This window comes from Mustela putorius, unplaced genomic scaffold, assembly GCF_011764305.1.
Source record: "Mustela putorius furo isolate JIRA1106 unplaced genomic scaffold, ASM1176430v1.1 tig00537350_pilon_pilon_pilon, whole genome shotgun sequence".
NCBI classification, from domain to species: domain Eukaryota; kingdom Metazoa; phylum Chordata; class Mammalia; order Carnivora; family Mustelidae; genus Mustela; species Mustela putorius.
Window position 1 is genome coordinate 19,896,462 of NW_025422471.1, and position 19,455 is coordinate 19,915,916.

The window sequence follows — 19,455 nt, forward strand, 5'->3', positions numbered from 1 at the left end:
ATGTGGCAATTATCTTGACAACATTTATTAACTCAGGGGAATAGATCCCCACAAGTTTCAGTGTGGAGACTCATTCCGTTCACAGCAGCACACAGTGATTAGCCATTCGTCTCAATAATTAGTAGGAAAATATCTGTCAATGAGTTTAGTACTCCTGTTCAAAGATCTTTTTATCTCACTGAGTTTCAATTAAGCAGGACTTCTATTACAACAAAAAGCTGAATGTTTTCCAGCCAGCCCCTCAGGAAAGATACCATTTTGGTTCTGAAAGCCATTATGAAAATTTGACCTTTTTACCTTTTCCTGACCAGGGCTTTTCCAGATGCAAATTTAATGGTTTATACGCTGAATGCTATCAGCCTCATAAAGCATGAAACCTCCTCTCATCAAAGCAGCCATCATAATTTAACTGGCGAGGCTGCCACCGTGCAGTGGGCTCCAGCCGTGTGCCTGTCAGAGAAACCATCAAATCAGGCCTGCTCTTTCTTCAGCTTGCAGGGGTACTGAGACTTGACCTCGAGTTAGGTCTCTTCCATGTAGAGGGAGGGGAGGGAGGAAAATAAATTATTACATAAAACAAAGACTATATTATTTGGTACATATGTTATGGTTTACCCCATTTCATCCTCTGAACAAGGGATTGTCTGCCTTCAACTTTTCCAGGGCTCTTAAAATCCCTCTTTATAGTCTGTGCAGTCAACTTAATGAGGACCATTTGAGGAGCATAAGCGAAATGATGTCATTTGGTCTCTCTCTCTCTCCTCTTTTTTCCTCTCTAACTACAGGATTTGATCCACCCTGAGCGGGACATAATATGCACACAGTCTCCGAATTATTCAGATGAAAGCTCTGATTTGCTTCAGAGACCCACACTAATTCCTGCCTCTTCTACCATTCAAGACTATCCTTCTGGATATACCTGGAACATACTGAGCATTGATGTGCCATGCATTATACTAGACATTTTCATTTCATATGCACTCATTCTACCCTCACAACAATCTGCATTGCTAACTTACACAGCTCTGGAAGATTAGTTTTAGACTTGCCTCATTATATTACACCCAGAGGAGGGTTGGGGCCAGGGTGTGCTGGCTTGTAAGAACTGATTGTTAAATTTTCAGGAATTTTGTGAGCACTTATTCAATACAGCCATTATTAGAAGTTATGTTAAATAAACTTACAAATAAATACACTATATTTAAAGCAAAGATAAATACTCAAAATTCATCACTTCCTAATTATTTTACTATGTTTCACTAGTATCTTGGCCCTTGAGGTCATTTATAGTTCTTATGTCTTTGTGGTGAAAATGTAATAGTGGGCTGCTGAACATCAATTCCCAATTCTACTCACAGTGATGTTATGCTGGTAGCTTAAAATCAGCATAGGTAGGGGGTATTTGCATTAATGAAACCCACAAAAGCTACAAATCAGAGGTTTTGTCTTCCAGAGAGCTGGTTGCCGATAATTTGCCAGCACACCAGTGACTACACTTTTCCAAGGCTCATATGTTGTGCTATGAATGATACTTTATTGACTGCAAGCTTTGTGGATAACTGCAAACCAAAATAAATTAACCCCATGATAAAAAGCCTCTCTGTGTCTTGAACTCTGGTAGAAATCAGAAACATACTGAATCCATTCTTTTGTTGTTGTAGAAGAAAAATGTCCTCAACTAAGGGACTGGATTCATGTGTGTCACACAAATCCACACCTGTCTGAGCACGGTGGGTAGAGCCTCAAAGACAATGTTTGTATGAGAAAATGAAGAACTCCATATGAACTAATATATCCTAAGGAGAGAAAATATGATTCATGCAGTATGGACCAAGGGCAATTTTGTGAGCACTACTGGAATGTATGCTGGCTTCTAGCTCTTTCCTCCACCTGAGGTTTGTACCCAAGTTCCATGTGATGATGCTTCTGAAAGAAGGCAACATCAGGAGCAAATACGCCATTTCACTAAAATCACTATGTGATGCTGGCAGCATGAAGCAGACCAGCTTCGCGATCATGCAGACAGTGTAGCATGAGATAGGGTTGAGAATTCTTCTTCACTTCAGCAAGACACTAAACCAGGATTTAGGAAACCCAACACAACACGCAAAGCAGGAAAGGTCACATGGTCTGTCTAGTCTGTTCAGTCTACATTTGGAGTTGATTAGAAGTCCCAAAGGACCAGTGCATTATGGAGAATCAGATGGGGTCCATGCAGTTCAACATCGCTGTAATAGACAGATGTGAGAAGACAAAAAGTTGAGAACTAAAGGGTACTTACAAGGTACCAGAATAGCATACCCAAGTATGTAGGGAGAAAATGGAAGACCCCACCTAATGGCCAGGAGTATTGTTTATATGACCACATATGGTAACAAGCTCAAGGGACTTCTTGAAATCATTGGGAGAAATTTAAGAGGAATAAAGCCTCACTTTTTTTTTTTTTTTTTTTTTAAATAGGAACTGAGTCAGGAAATACTAACCCTGTCACTTCCATTCAGATTTAGTTTTCCTCAGCTTGGACTGGCTGCAATGGGACCGAAATGGTTTCTCATCAGTAAGTCCAATGGCTTATCCATGTTTTAAGATGGGAAAGCATAAAACCAGAATTAACATAAATTCTAAGTGACTATTCTGTTTTATTCAATGAAGACTAGACAGAAGAAATAACAGTATGTATTTAGATAGTTTTTTCCAGGGAGAAGAATCTGATTCATTCTCTTTTGTCATTTTCATCATAAAGCATCTCTCTGAATGAGTTCATAAAACAAAGTGCAACGAAGTAAAGGTCTTCTGGTTTGAGGAAGTGTCATCAAAACATTTGGCCCTGCGCCCTGCCACTCACTCACGGAGTGACCTTTTTCAAGTCATGAAACATCTGTGTCCCTCTGCTCACCATCAACAACTGGAGGATTCTAAGATCCTAGGATTCGAAGTGGGCCAATCCAAAGGAAACCATGCCCACAAAGAAATGTGTTTCCAATTATTCAAGTGGCCAAATAGTCAATCACCAGATAATCTTCTTTGGAAGAAATCTTCATAGCAATCTTTGAAACACATCTGGCCTAGTGGACAGTGTTAATGACTCTTTTATGGTTTAATGTACCAGGCCTCCTTTTCCATTCGTTTCACTGGCACACTGCAGGGAAGAGTACTGCCACAAAAACCTCCCCAGTGACTCTCTGAGGTATTTCCACACAGACATTTCACACCTTGCAGACTGTGTATTTCATACATGTATGTGAGACAGACATCCATTTCACAGCTCAGGTCTGAACTCTTTAAGTGCACTTTCCCCGCTTCATGATTTAGAATAACTCAGGTGTAGACTGAGCATTATTTGCATCTTTTCAAGATCCCGTGTCCACTAAGTGTGTTGAAAAATAAACAAATAGTGTCTAGGTGTGCTTAATTATTTATTATTTTCAATATAAAAGAGAGAATTTATCATAGAAGTAACTTTCGGATTAGTTAATATTCGGCTGCTGAACTAGGATAAGAAAAGCTCCCAGGAAGCTCCTGTTGGTAATTTCCTAAATAAATCCACACCTTACTACAAAGTAAAACAAGTAAGGGGCTTGGTGCTCCTCCAACAGAGAAAAGCAACGTTTGTAACAAAAGCAAAAAACTGAAGGTAAATTGCTGGATGGTTTTCCTCCCCACACCAGGACATTGGGTGTGGCTCACAGGTTGAGCAACCACTTGTCATATCAAAAAGAATGCCAATATTGTATATAGAAATATTTTACTGCTGAGAGAAAGAGATTGTAGTAGTGTGCAGGAAAAAAAGAGCATATTTATCTTAAGAAAAGCAACAATTTGTGGTCCTCACTTTGATTTGAGATTGGCTACACACCTAACTCAGCTCTACCAAAAGACATGCTGCTTTGGGCATAGTTGCTGAATACTGTGCTGGCCTGTTCTTTCTATTTAGGGCCGGGTGACATTTACATTCAATCATTTGTGCTAAGAAAAAATCAAGCTGTATGGCCCCTGAAGGAGATTAGAGAGGTAAGAGGAACACTGTTCCCTGGGTCTCAGAGTTCTGTCAGTCACCAAAATTCATGTTGAATGGCAGACAGAATAACCACTGGTCTAGGAGTCCAGGAACCCAAGTTCTAGACATGTGTCTGCTACTATTGGGTTGTGGCTCCTTTGGCAAACCACCTAACCACTCAGAGTTAGATTAAATAATTATCATGATCCCTTCAAGTGCTACATTTTAGAATTCTTGCAAGAAACTGTAACTATTTTTTTTTTTTAAAGATTTTATTTATTTATTTGACAGAGAGAGATCACAAGTAGACAGAGAGGCAGACAGAGAGAGAGAGAGAGGGAAGCAGGCTCCCCGCTGAGCAGAGAGCCCGATGCGGGCCTCGATCCCAGGACCCTGAGATCATGACCTGAGCCGAAGGCAGCGGCTTAACCCACTGAGCCACCCAGGCGCCCAGAAACTGTAACTATTTTTTATAGATCAATCATTTTTAAGTCTCTCAGTGAATGAACATTAATACTTAGACATTTCAGAATGTATATGGTCTGAGGGCAACTGAAATCAGGGACTCACCCAGACTCCATATTAGGTTTTTCTGAAAGTTTTTTCAAAGATTATATTTATTTATTTGACAGACAGAGAGATCACAAGTAGACAGAGAGGCAGACAGAGAGGGAGAAGCAGGCTCTTGCTGAGCAAAGATATGGGCCTTGATCCTAGGACTCTGATATCATGACCCGAGCTGAAGACAGAGGCTTAAACCACTAAGCCACCCAGGCACCCCTGATTTTATGAATTGTTAAAATAAGTAACTGATGGGCAATGAATCCAGGGCGCACTGTGTTAGAGAGAAGGAGGAAAAAAAAATACAGCTCCACAATCCTCTCGGAATAATCCTGATTCCTTAATCTCCTTGTTCCAGTCTTGATTTGAAAAGATAATCAGCATGCAGACCACAGAATATCAGTATGTTATGGGGAGGGGAGAAAACAGAGGTGAAGAATGGGTATTTATGTTGGGTCAAACTGCAGTGCTCTCCAAATGATTTAGACCTATTCTGTCTAATAATGTGGGCACTAGCCATGTGACTATTGAGCATTTGAAATGAGGCCAGTATAAACTGAAATGAGCTTTAAGTGTGAAATGTACACTGATGTTTGAGCACTTACTATTAAAAAAAGATCAATGTAAAATATCTAGATGGTTTTTATAGTAATTACACGTTGAAATGATTATATTTTGGATAAAATATATTAATTCTACTTTTTTTTCCTTTTTAAAATGTGTCTATTAGAACATTTAAGGTTGCATATGTGGTTCACATTGTATTTCTGCTGGACATTGTTTGTTCAGACATATGCTGACCTTTTATGAACCCTGAAATATTTATGTTCCTCACTGCATAGCCAAGAACCCAAGACTGAGATTATAGGATAGAAATGGAAGTAGAGGAAACAGGGAGGCAGAATGGATGGTAAAAAAAATTAGCACTGTGCCAAGAGCTATAGGTTTGTCATTTTTCTGTTGTTCCCCAAACATCTCCTCTCTCTTACTAGGTTTACTTTCTATTTTATTTTATTTATTTTATTTTATTTGACAGAGAGAGAAAGACAGCGAGAGAGGGAACACAAGCAGGGGGAGTGGGAGAGGGAGAAGCAGGCTTCCTGCTGAGCAGGAAGCCCAACGTGGGGCTTGATGGACCCTGGGATCATGACCTGAGCTGAAGGCAGACACTTAACAACTGAGCCACCCAGGCGCCCCTACCTATTTCTTTTTTTTTTAACTAAAGATATTTTGATTTATAGACATGAGTATGTCTTTATCTCCCTCCTCTTCCCTTCAGAGCAGGGAAACTAGCAAATCATGGAAGACCCACAGAGACCACCAGCATAAAGTGAGCTTCCAAAACAGACATGCCCTGATTACCATGACAGACACTGGCAGTTACCTAACAATTTCCATACCTCCTTTTCAACAGTACCCAGTTTTGGTCAGGTATTTAACCTACTGGATTATTCACTTTTTATTATTCATTTGTCTAAGATACCTATTTACAGAAAAGTCTGAATGATTAATAAGCCTATTACAAGATGCTTAATACCAGAAATAGTAAGAGATACTTGAATTATATATATATATATATATATATATATATATTTTTTTTTTTTAAGATTTTATTTATTCATTCGACAGATAGAGATCACAAGCAGGCTCCCTGCTGAGCAGAGAGCCCGATGCGGTGCTAGATCCCAGAACCCTGGGATCATGGCCTGAGCCAAAGGCAGAGGCTTTAACCCACTGAGTCACCCAGACATCCTGAGATATTTGAATTAAACAAAAAGTGAGGTGCTTTTCAAATTCATCATATTGAAATCATTTAAAACTATGGTAGCAGTAAATGTGAGCAAGGATGTAGAGCCATAGATAATGTCATAAACTGCTGGTAGAAGCATACACTGGTACAACATAGTAGGATAATTCGACAATATATAGTGTAGTAAACACTGAATATACTTTAACCTAGTAATTGCTCTTCTAACTACTCATCCAGGACACATGGAGAAGGATGTTCACACAGCAATATTTGCAATAGTCTAATAAATATAAAATGTGGTATATACATAATGCAACTTGATACAGCAATTAAAATAATGAACTGGGGGGGGTGATGTATTAATATTTACAAATCACTTCAATATACTAGTGATTGAAGAGAACAGTTGGAAACTGACACATGCAATACCAGTTATGTAAAATTGGAAGATACACAAAACAATGTATTATTTACCAATCCATGTCTAGTATGTATCTGATAATATATGATAAAACAAATTCAGAATAATTCTTACCTTGAGAGAGAGAGGGATCAGGGAAAAATACAGAGAGCCTTCAATTTATATGTTGTTTCACTTCCTTTAAGGTGGGGAGCAAATGTGATAAAATGGGCTAAGTAAAGACAAGCTATTTTTAACCTCTGTTTGGCTAAATAAAAAGTAATCACTGGGGTACCTGGGTGGCTCAGTGGGTTAAAGCCCCTGCCTTCAGCTCAGGTCATAATCCCAGAGTCCTGGGATCAAGCCTCGCATCAGGCTCTCTGCTCAGCAGGGAACCTGCTTCCTCCTCTCTCTCTCTCTGCCTGCCTCTCTGCCTACTTGTGATATCTCTCTCTTTCTCTCTCTCTCTCTCTCTGTTAAATAAATAAATAAAATCTTTTTAAAAAAGAAAAAAGTAATCACTAATTTCTCTGTCATGTATTCATTTATTCATGTGACAAGTAAATCATGTTTGAGTCCCTACTGGGTGCTAAGGGCTGGGGATGTTAAAAAAGGAGAAGAGCACTGGTGAGGGATTGAGAGCAGCAGTGGGGCATAGAGCACAGGCAGTCAGTCCTGTGTGGTGCCGTGGGTAGGGAGGAGCTTAGGGAAGCCCTCCTAAAGAATCAGTCCCCAGAGCGGAGCTTCAGTAATAAGAAAGAGTTAGGGAAGAAAGGGAATAGAAGCAGTGAGCCTTGGCACTTGGGGAAAAGAAATCCCAGCATGTGTTTCATCAGGGAGGGTGCACAATCAGACTGTCCTGTCTGTGACAGGACAGAACAGACTGGAAAAGGAGGGCAAGCCAAAGCAACCAAGCAAGCTTAGAAGTCATCAATTTTGGATGACAATCTGAACTGGAGCGCTGGCACTGTAGGGAGATCAAAGGGCATATGGGCGCAGAGAATAGTTTAGATGAATCAGTATTTGGAGATAAATGGATGTTAACAGATGATGACAAAATGAGAGGAGTCAGGACGACTCCCAGGTTTCTCAAAATCAATCTCTGTCTTTGCAGAGATAGCACTTAAGGAAGTCAAATGTAATCATGTATGGAACTAATCTGGCCTCAGAATCAAGTGAAGCAGGCTCCCCACCACACACTCCTGCCCTTACACGAAGGCAATGCATTATGAAGGGCCATGAGTATCCCTGAAATCTGTTACTTCTACCTCAGTCACTTTCTAAAACATGACGGTAAATGCCTGGTAAGCCTTCCTTACTACACACCAGTGATGGGCTTTATGGAATTTTCTGAATATATCTGATGTCGCGGAAGGGGAAAGAAATCCAAGACATGGAGTGAGTGAAGACCATTAAATATAAACGGCAGAGAAGTTTAGCTCCAAGTGTCCTTAGCAAGCTCTACTGGAAAGTCTTCCCATTCTCTTTGGGAAAATGAAAGAACGACAAGTAGTTTTTGAAGGGAGATCATAAAATCCTCATAGTAAGATATTACATAAATCAGATATTTGCATTTCCAACATGCATGTTTGTTAGCTTGATTGGTTCCTTACAAAAAAAGGAAGGGGGAGATATTAAACTTGGGAAAATATTTAAATGCAATATCCAAATCAAATGTGAACACTTGGCCACTGCTTTCCTTTGGAGATTTTTCAGTTTATTTATCTAAGGTTTGAATGTAAGGTTTCATCGGCCGCTGAGTTGTGACTTGTTAAAGGTTTTTACCTTTAGAATCTGTGCTCCATGAAACCCTCCAACCACTCTCTACCAGAGACATAATATTATACAGAGCAGCCTTGTGTTGATTTTTTTCCAACCATCATACATTTTGGGCCAAGAACCACACACTAGGAAAAGCAAACCTCCCCAGTGCATCACCAGAGTATTATTTTTTAATGTTCCACATTATATGAAAGAGAAAAATGTCTTCATTGTAACTGAATACATATAGGAAAAAAATACGAAGCCTTCTGAACGGACAAACATCAAGTGAATTCTAGCAGGACCAGGAGGAGTCTTAAAGAAGAGACTGAAGCCAGTACCTCCCACTCACCCCACCCCCCACCCCCATCCCCTCAGCTCTCCTTAACCTTTGATTTCTCTTTCCTATTCCTTCCCAGTAAGAGCAATGATGAGGGCCTGTTCTTGCTTGAGAACTGAAATCGGAACTGTTTTGTCTATAGTGGAGGGAACTGTGGAGATGTGGACCCATTTGTTAGAGAGAGAATGCTCTTTACATTGTGAAGGTTTTATAAGCTAAAATGGTAGAGGAGACCCCAGTCAAAATCAACTGATGAATCTCTAAGAGTTGAAAGAGCAAAAAGTGTTCAATGGGCAGGTGTTTATGGTTGCCCCACTACGAGCTATCAGTTTGCACATCTGGGATAAACCTTGGACCAAACCATTCACAGTACATGTCTACAGCATTCAAACCACCCAAGGCACTTTTCACTGCCCAACAAATTTTGCCACCCAATAAAATTAGGCACTGTGAAGTTACGTATTTGCTTTGCCACCTCTCAGTTTATCTACTCCCGATTTGTGATAACCCGCTAAAATAACAGGGATAACAATGAAACATTTGGAGAACTGAGGTTCCCCCTCCCGTCTCTGGGTAGAGCATTTCTCACCAGCCTCTGCGTTCCAGTCTCTTTGTCTTTCTTAAAGCCATTAAAATTAAGCTGGATCTCATCACGGCACCTGTGCCAACACTAGCATTGGGTTTGCTTCTCCCCACTTCTGTCTGGGAGCAGGGACCAAAGCGGAGGGCAGTTTGTCCACCAGAGACCTGGTGGAGCTCTGGACTGGCACACTGCTGCTCTGGGCTTCCTGCAGATGGCATCGTCCAAATGCCTACACAGAGGCCCCCGGACACCGGGTCAGATATCTCTGTGCAGAGAAAGCGATCGGTGGAGAACTAAGAGTAAGACTGGCCTAGAGCCTCATATCTCTCAGCAAACAAACACGCAAGAAGTAAGAAATTACAAATATCTCTGCATCCTCTTTATCTGTGCTACCTCATCTGCAGAGACAATGTTGTAGTTCCATACTTAACACAGGTGTGAGAAAAGGCAGATGCAAGATGAATATTGTATTTATAAGGAAAACAAGTCTTTGCTTCATCCCACAACTAGAAGACCCTGAGCGATCATCTCAGGCCTAGATGATACAGTGAATGGCTCAGGGACCACTGCGCATGGTCATGGCATAATGTGTCACCGACTTGTCAAGTGTCCCCAACTTTTTCTGGGCATCTATACAAGCCTCAGCATTCCATGTCAGCACGCTGCAGGGTCAGAACCGTATTTTCACACTGTATCATTGGAACGGGCCAGAAGTAGGTGTTCTGCACCTGACTCTTCCTTGTTGGCACCTCCCTGCCAAATGTTACTCATTTTCCCATCTTTCAGGTGTCTGCTGTCTAACCAAGAAGACAAGCTCATCAACCCCTTCGTTCAGAGCTGACAGGAGCTTAAAATGTTAGTCTTGTTCAGACACTGGTGCTGGAAAAGCTGTATTCATCACCCTTCTCAAAGAAAGAGACCCCTGGTGGAGGCTGGGGGTGGGAGTGGGGGGAGGGGCAGAACATCAGCCTAAGACTGGTTTTGATAGATACACCCAGAGTCTCCTAAACTAGCAGAATCAAGAGAGGTCAGAGTTCATTTGAAGCAAGAGTGAGAATGGGGGACTAGACCATCAAGCTCCAGGTCACTCTCTCACGGAGCTACCTATCTTCCTTAGAGTTTCTGTTATCCAGCCATTCCACTCATCTTGTGGCTGTCATCTGCACAGCTCCCAGGTTCACATCCCTAATCATGGAATAGACTGTCCCCAGGCCATTCTCTTCTCCACTCCAAGTCCTGCTGTCATCCTGCACAGCTTCCACAATTGTATGTTGGGTGAGGAGCACTTCCATCAACCCACTCGCAGAACTTCTCATTTCCTCAAACCAACAATCTTCACCTCTACTCCACCCCAGCTTCCCACTCTCACAGACACCTTCCAGGCTCCTTCATGACTCAGGATTCCTCCACCCAGGAATGCATGAGCACACCTGAGGCCTCAGCTATCTCACCCTCCTCATTCCTGTGTAACTGCTCTTCCATCTGGGGCCTTCAAAGCCTCCTCTTCTCCCTTCTCCTTGACCACCACCCTCTTCATAGCTTTGTCTTCTTCTCTGCTCTCAGAGATTTCCTAACATTACTTCAGACAGAATCCTCACAGTCCTTCTGCGCCTGCCCTCTGCTTTGGCTCAATCTCATTACTGACTTTTTTGTTTCTATACATAGAATGCTAAGTACTATTGTAAAAACACACACACACACACACACACACACACACACACACACTCTCACAAACACACATGAGTACAGACTGAGTCCATGAGAAATGTATAATCTGAATTAACTTGAGTCCAGCAGCCTACAGTGCAACCCCTGCCCATGATCTCTTTGCCATCTGTGTTCTTTGGTCCATCTCTTCTCAGCTTTCTCAAAACCAAGACTTCACCCTCTGCTGTCATTTTGTCCTCTTCGTCTTCACTGTTTTCTTCTTGGGAGCCTATAAGCAGACTCTCCACCACATTATAGATTTTTTAAAACGCTCTCCCTGCTTCATGTCAGCTTCTAGTTATTTCCCTCCTCTCTGTCCTAGCTTTTATAGGCAGGTCCTCAAAAGAATAGTCTAATAGACCAACGTACTCACTGGTTAGTCACTCTTCAAGTCGCTGCCATCTGGCTTGTCCACATGACACCACTGAAAGAGCTCTGAAAAAAAGAATTAAAACTTTCAAATGTCACCTTGCAGAATTTGATAATATCAACTTTTCCTTCTTAGGCTTTCCTGTCCACTGATGTCTCTGGCCTCCTTCTTCCAGTGACCTTTTTGTTCCTCTTTTGTTATACAATTCTTAAATGATGCTGTTTCTAAGGGAATAGCAAGGATCCAAATCCATGACTTCTTAGCTCTGTGACCTTGAAAGGTTTCCTAAACCACCCCAAGCTTTGATTTACTCAGCTGTAAAATGAGAATAATAACAGCACCTACCTCCAGGGGTTATTGTGAAGGTTAAGTGAATTCACACACGGAATGTGCTTACAATAGTTTCTGACAAATAGCAAATAGTAAATATTAGCTGTGGTGGTGGTGGTGGTGGTGATCATGATGATGTGCTTGGCATTCTTGCCCCTCCCGTCCATAGCTCATATAGGAAGGTCTCACTTCCTTTGCTACTACAAATACTTGTATCTGATGATCCCTCTCAAGCTCATTATGTTAAATACTAAACTTGTTTCATTTCTTCCTAAAAATTTACTCCTTCTCTACTGAAGGGAATCTCAATGAATCACACCATTATCATTTATTCATTCTTTCAAGAAACACTTATCGGGTATCTGCTTCATACCAGGTGTTCTCTTCACTGGGGACAGAGATGAAGGGCAAGTCCCTGCTCTCGGAAGTAATAAATGAGTGAACACATAAGTGTTCTCTCAGAGAGTAAAGAGGTTTATGAAGAAAATAAAGAAAGTAACTTGGCAAAGGTGAAAGACATCTTTTTCTTAGAAAGGATAGCCAAGGGTAGAAGAAATGACATTTGACTGGAGAGGTGCCGAAGCCAGGATGCCAATGGGTAAGTTCTGACATTTTCGTTTTCTTAACTCTCAGGTCAGCTCTCCACTTTCTTTTCTTCTTGCTGCTGTTTCTGGCCCCCATTTTTCTCACATCAGGTATTTTCGGAATCCTGAGAATCCCGAGAATCCCGAGATTCTAGAATGTCAAGGTGTGCACAATGAAATCATGATTCTTAACTTAGGTTAGCACATTCAAAGTGCATTCCATGGAAAATTCCCCTGGGATCTGTAGTCAGATAACTTTGAGAAACATTGGGTAAAGTTATATAGATTTCCTTACAGCAGGACTCATCAGAGCATTTAATACGCTAAGACACATTATGAATTTCTGAGGTGGGATAATAGTGGCATAATAGAAATCACTATTTCTAATAGAAATCACTAATTTTTTTAAAGATTCTAATAGAAATAGAAATCACTACTTCCCAAATGGACCACAGAACCCTTTGTAAAGGAGCATCTCATAGCACTAGTGGGTCATAAGACAAACTCTGGGAAATGCTCAATTAAATGTATATTAAGCATCTACTTCACTAATGTAGATCAGCCTCCAAGAAAAATCCATATCATTCTCCTATTAAACTCTTACTATTTTATCAATATTTTTGCTGAAAATGTACAAACTAGTTAATCTGATTTCTTCCTGAAGACTAAACCCATACCCCAGATTGCTGACAACAGCAGTTCCCCACATCTATCTCTTAGCAAATGTGGCCTTTAAAGGTACTAATTCTTTTCTAATTCAGCTCTCTCTGGAAATATCTCATTAGAGACTTAAGAGTGCTGTCTATTCTTAAAAGACACACTTCTCAGACACAATTTGTGAAAAATTTGTCACATCCTCAGATTTTAAACAGTGAGATACTAATTATAACTAACATCCATTGGATATTTTATTACTTTATCAAATGATCACAGCAACCCTATGAAATACAGTATTATTGCTACCATTTTATAGCTCAGCAAACTGAGAGAGGCTAAGTAATGAACTAGTAGGAAATGACTGAGCTGGGTTTTTTTTTTTACTTTTTTTTTTTTTTTTAGTTTTTATTTATTTGACAGACAGAGATCACAAGTAGGCAGAGAGAGAGAGAGAGAGAGAGAGAGAGGAGGAAGCAGGCTCCCTGCTGAGCAGAGAGCCCGATGCGGGACTCGATCCCAGGGTCCTGGGATCATGACCTGAGCCGAAGGCAGAGGCTTTAACCCACTGAGCCACCCAGGCGCCCTGAGCTGGGGTTTGAAGCTGGTTCTGGAGACTGCGCCCTTCCTTGCCCACCACACTGACTGTCTTCTGAAGGGAAAGCTAATGAGCTCTTTAGGAATACATCTAAATGCAGACAGCTGTTGGCACGGTCTCTGTTTCCCGAGTCTCTGCCATGTAGGTGTTGACTGGGGCCAATGAACAGTCTCTGATATACTGGTACTGAGCGTTTTCTCATCCCCCAGGAAGAAGCTGAGCAAAGCTTATAAAGTTCAACTGCATGTTCTCATCCAACACTCTCAACTGCCTCGTCCCATGTTTAGAGCTTGGCCGGACGCAGAGCACACTGAGCCAAGCTTTCTTCTCTTTAATTGCTAAACGCATGTTTATTTGAAAGCAGACTTAATCCATGTATTTCTGATTATCCATCAGAACTCATTAAAATGAGGTCCTGAAAAAAGCCCGTTTGATGTTCAAAAAATAATCTGAAGGCATTGCTCTTGTGCAAAGGAAGCTGGACTTTGCTGAAAGTGAACTGCCCTAAATTCTGAAAGACCAGTATGGTCTGATGTTTTATGAGATATTTAAACCTCTTCACTGTACACTTGGCCCAAACTTCATCCCCCCTCTCTTTTTTCTTACCCACAATCCATGCTTTTAGTTATTTAGCGTGTGATGGGATTTCTGTCATCGGGGATGAGAACACTGCTAAAAATATTCTGTGTAACTAGTAGCAATAAAAACATGTTATTTCCTTCATGTGCCAATCCAAGGTTTCCACTTTCACGGCAGATAATTGTTCTTTGAAGTCCCTTTTACCTCCCTTGCTTAATATTATTTTTTCATCCTGGTTAAAACTATCAACTAGTTAATCAACAAATATGAATATAATAAAGTATTAGACTTGTAGGATATTTTTTAAAGTAAAGAAAAATCCATTAACTTCAATTGAAGTTTCCACTCACATACACATACACAGTACATATGTATATTTATTCCTGGACCTCAGTATTTTTTTCGTATTAAAAAAACTAACAATATGATCTCGCTCTTTGAGATCCAACTTTAAAATTCTCTGATTCAGTCAAACATTTTGTAAGGCACATATTGCATGGAGCACTGGGTGTGGTGCATAAACAATGAATTTTAGAACACTGAAAAAAAATTAAATTAGATTTAAAAAATATTTTATAAGATATTACTATAAAGTGAAGAGATATAAGCCACATCTGAAAATGGCTCTCACATAAAACATTGCAAAAATATTCTATAGATCAAATGTACAGAATGGATTTGGCACAATTACATGATAGGTTTGGGAACAAGAAGTTTTGTATAAATCTCTTGCAAGGCTTACAGCATCTACATACATCGTATAAATTTCTATTTATTCTTTCTTCACTAAGAAATTTACATCAAATGCTCTTGAGTACAGTAATGCATTTGTTCCTTTAGCCAGTAGGACCTGTTTGGTGGTTTAATTTAATTTAAGGAACATGAGAGTAGAGAGAAGATAGTGCATGCAGGTGTATTCATTTTCTTCCTTCACAGAATAAATGTTTCTTTTAGTTCAGTCATCTGTTGCATGGTGTGGGAAGGAACATGAATCTCTCTCACATCTGGATATCTTTATCCTGATGAAAACTGCAACTGACTTCCTAACCCAAACTCCCACTTTCACAGAGACCCACTGTGCCTATGCGCTTCCTGGCGGTGCCTATTGCTTTGCGGTCCCTGGGGAAGGAAGAGGCCCGACCTCAGAGGGAGAGGAAAGGAACCCACCCAGGAGATGTCCTCATTCAGTGACATCCTAAGTACCCTGGTCCCCAGGTCATGATGACACAGGTCTGGTGTGGCAAGGATGATAAGAAATAGGCAGGACTTTTCTTGTCCAGGCCTCCTTACTCATCAGGGAGATGTGGCTCCCAAACCTTATGGAACACTTATGGGAGCATCAAGTGAAGTCAGGGAGTGAGCAGGGCTCACAAGTGCCCAGATGGAAGCACCTGGGGAATGGGGATGGAAAGGACAAACAGTGCCAATCCAAATGTCTGCAGTCAAAGTCAAAAGCCCCTCCAGGTTGAGCTGTGGTCCCTACTGACATATAGCAGGGTTCTGACTGGGACAAAGAAGGCACTTGCAATCCTCTTTTTTTGTCAAACAATAGGCAAAAACTACCCAACCAGTTCATTAGTTTTTGTTTTTGTTTTTAACATAGCTTTTTTGTCTTCAGTTATGAAAGTAGGATGCTTGTTATGGAAAAGTCTATACATACAGAAAGATGTAAAAATGAATTAAAAATAACTCCTAATCCCACCAAAATGCAGAGACAAGTCTTGTAATGTCTTGGAGTATTTTTCTCCATCATTTCTTCTCTGTGCATTTATTTCACCAAATTGGGATTATGCTCAATATAGAGTTGGGGAACCTGCTTTTTCACTTACCGTAATACGAGCATCATCCCCAGACCATTAAATGGTCTTCAAAACACAATTTGGGATGGCGGCATAGTCGTTTTCTCTAAGGGACCAATGTTGAAATGTTTTTGGCTAGATAAGATCATAGGCCTTTTCTAATAAGTACAAATAGTTCTTAGATTTTATTTTATGTATTATAGTTCCCATTTTCCATTCGAATTTTTCATGGGGTGGGGTGTTAGTCCAAGGATTGATTCTGCTGGTTCCTGAAGAACTAAGAAAAGCAGATGTGTAGGCTTTTGGAGATGACACATCTGGGCTCCCCAAATGCGGAATCCACACAGAAGTCATTGTCTCTGAAGGTAAGAAGTAGTAAATGCCGTACCTTGCCCTTTCTTCCTCCCTAACAGGTTCTCTGAATTTCACTTTCTTTCCAGGTTGTTAGGGAATAATGGCTTGTAATGACAAATAGAAGGAATAAATAAAAGAATAATCAGAGAATTTACAAGAACCAAATGTACACTGCTATGCAGAGATGATGACAGACTTCAATTATACTGATTAATAAATATAAACCACAGGAAGATTAAACAGAATTTCTGTACCAGAAACATGAAAGACACAAGAGGAAGAATGTAAGATAAGACATCATAGGGGATGGGCGCCTGGGTGGCTCAGTGGGTTAAGCCTCTGCCTTCGGCTCAGGTGGTGATCTCAGGGTCCTGGGATCAAGTCCCACATCTGGCTCTCTGCTCGGTGGGAAGCCTGCTTCCCCGCCACCCACCCCCCACCCCGTGCCTCTCTGCCTACTTGTGATCTCTCTCTGTCAAATAAATAAATAAAATCTTAAAAAAAAAAAAGAAATAAAGACATCGTAGGGGAGATGAAGAAAGAGAAAAAAAAAAGTGAGGATCATACTGGCCAAATGAAACTCATGTATGTACTCATGAATGGGAAACTATATATTTAAAAGAAAATCCAATGTGCTTTGGTGAGTGCTGTGAAGTGTGTAAACCTGGCGATTCACAGACCTGTACCCCTGGGGATAAAAATATATGTTTATAAAAAATAAAAAATTTAAAAAAAAAGAAAATCCAGAGCATAATTAACACAACATTGATACAGAAAGTTACCTATTGGAAGTAGGAGCTTGTAATAAAGGAGAGTCCCTCAAAGGCCTTTTAAGTGTTAGCAGTGTTGGATTTCCTGACCTGAGAGGCTTCCTTGGAATGGTAATTAATCTGTAAAGGAGCTTATGTTTATGCACCTTTCTGTATGATGTTTATGAGACAAAAATCGAACTAATTTCTAGAGATGCTTGGAAGAGGATGGAATTTGTTTGTGTTTGGGCTGGAGGAGGATAAGTGTTCAGCAGGGGAGTATACAGAACAGAAATAGCCTTTTGTTTAATAAAAGGGAAAAAATGGACAAAGAATTCACATGTAGGAATCAAGGCTGGGACAGACAGAAAGATGCTCTGAGTTTACAATCAGTTACTTAGATAACAAGTAGTAGAGATATTCCACAACAGTGGGAAATATATTCCACAAAATATAAAATTCTTAAGGTTGAGTAAATTAAACTCCTGGTAAAGGTCTTTAAGAATAATAGAAAATGTACATATAGTGTGATGGCTATAATTAATAAGATTGTCCTATATACCTGGAATTTGCTAAGAGAATATCAATCTGAAGTGTTCTCACCACACACTCACACAGCCACAGACAAGGGAACTATGTGATGTGAAGGATGAGTTAATTAACCTGATTATGGTAAATATTTCACAATACATACATATATCAGATAACCATGTTGTACACTTTAAATGTAAAAACATTTGTTAATTCTATCTCAAAAAGGCTAGGGAAAGAAAGAGGCATACAAGAAGTGAGAAAGGGGCAGGACCATGAGGCAAGAACTAATATGTGTGCATGTGCGTATAAATACATTTAAAGTCAGCAGCTATTACTATTGCTCAATCAACTCATTTATCATAATCATTAATCATTACCAGAAGCCTGGGAAGGAGAAAATCTGGGTTGAAGTTCTACCAAACTGCCATGTAATAATTTGATAGTAATTTGATTTAAAAAATGAAAGGGCAGTATGATATAGTCATTACGCTTTTGCCATTGCAGACATATTTCTGAGATCAAATTCTACTTTGCACTCATGGGTTTGTGTGACGCTGGGCAGGATTCTTAACCTGCCTGTACATCGATCTTCTCACTATGAAGTGGGGATTATAGTCCCTACCTTACAGGATTGTTATGCGGATTAAATTAAATAATCCATGTTACTTGCTCAACACAGTGCCCATAAATGTTGGCTGTTATTATTACACTTGTTACTCATAAGTTTCATGAGTCTTAGCTCTGAAGGAAAAACAACAGACTCAACAATGACTAGGGCTCCTGCCTGTTAAAAAATGACAGGATTCTGTCCCTTAGCTGTGGCTTTGATGTGTTAACCTTCCTTGGAATGTCAGAGAGCCAAGAGTGATCAGTAAAGTTGTGCTCACGTGCAAGGAGTTCAGGAAATATGAGGTGAAAATGACTCTCATTATTTTGAGTCCGTGATGACATATCCACCAAGAGATAGTGAGCAAGCTGACATCCTTCTCCTGCTGACACCTCCGACAACTCCAACAAACTGACTCAACTCATCTTTCAAAAAATCCTGAGATAATGGAATGCTTGATGTTCCCTTCCCACAAAGGGTCTGCCATGTAATTCTTTACAAATGTATCACTCAAGAAAAAGAAAGCATATATATTTTAATCTGTCTTAGTTTAAGGAAAAGTATAGTTTTGAGTATTGACTTTGGTTACATTTGGTGAGGACGCACCATAATCCCATTGTACTGAGATGTCCCAGCCCCTTCCAGCCACTGACTTCCCACAGTACCCTGTAGTCATTGCCATTATACTCTTTAAGGGTGGGTCAAAAACTAAATTGGAGATGTTTTTCTGTTCCCTACTCTCTGAAAATACTGTTGAATATTTTTGCGACAATTATGAGTATCTCGTGTCTTAAATCATCCAAAGCTAGACTTTAGTTGAAAAGCTTGCCATCTACCTTTTAGGGTAGAATAGAAGGAAAGTGTTTATATCTTTTACCTAGTCATCCTAACCTCCACCAACCATAAAGAACAGTTTATGTTCTTTTGTTACCCTCATAACAAGTGAGATAGAAAAGCCACAGTGATAAAGATATTCTATAAAATATAATAAAGGATATTTTCATCAGTATGTAAGTGTCTCCTTATTTTTCTAGAATATATGATAAAATTTTCTTCAATAAGACAAGAGAATTTCTTAAATGGTAAAAAATAATTTTTTAAATGAAGGTTATTTCTACTAAATTACTATTCTTCCAGGTAACTTTAAATCTTGATCATTATCCAAAGTCAAAAATACTGTAATTTCATAAATATTCAT

General features: G+C 40.0%; 1 pseudogene; it reads left to right on the forward strand.

The window, feature by feature from the left end:
- The window catches only part of LOC101681633, a 77,941-nt pseudogene extending 65,356 nt beyond the window's left edge, over positions 1-12,585 (forward strand).
- The last annotated feature ends 6,870 nt before the right edge of the window (positions 12,586-19,455 follow it).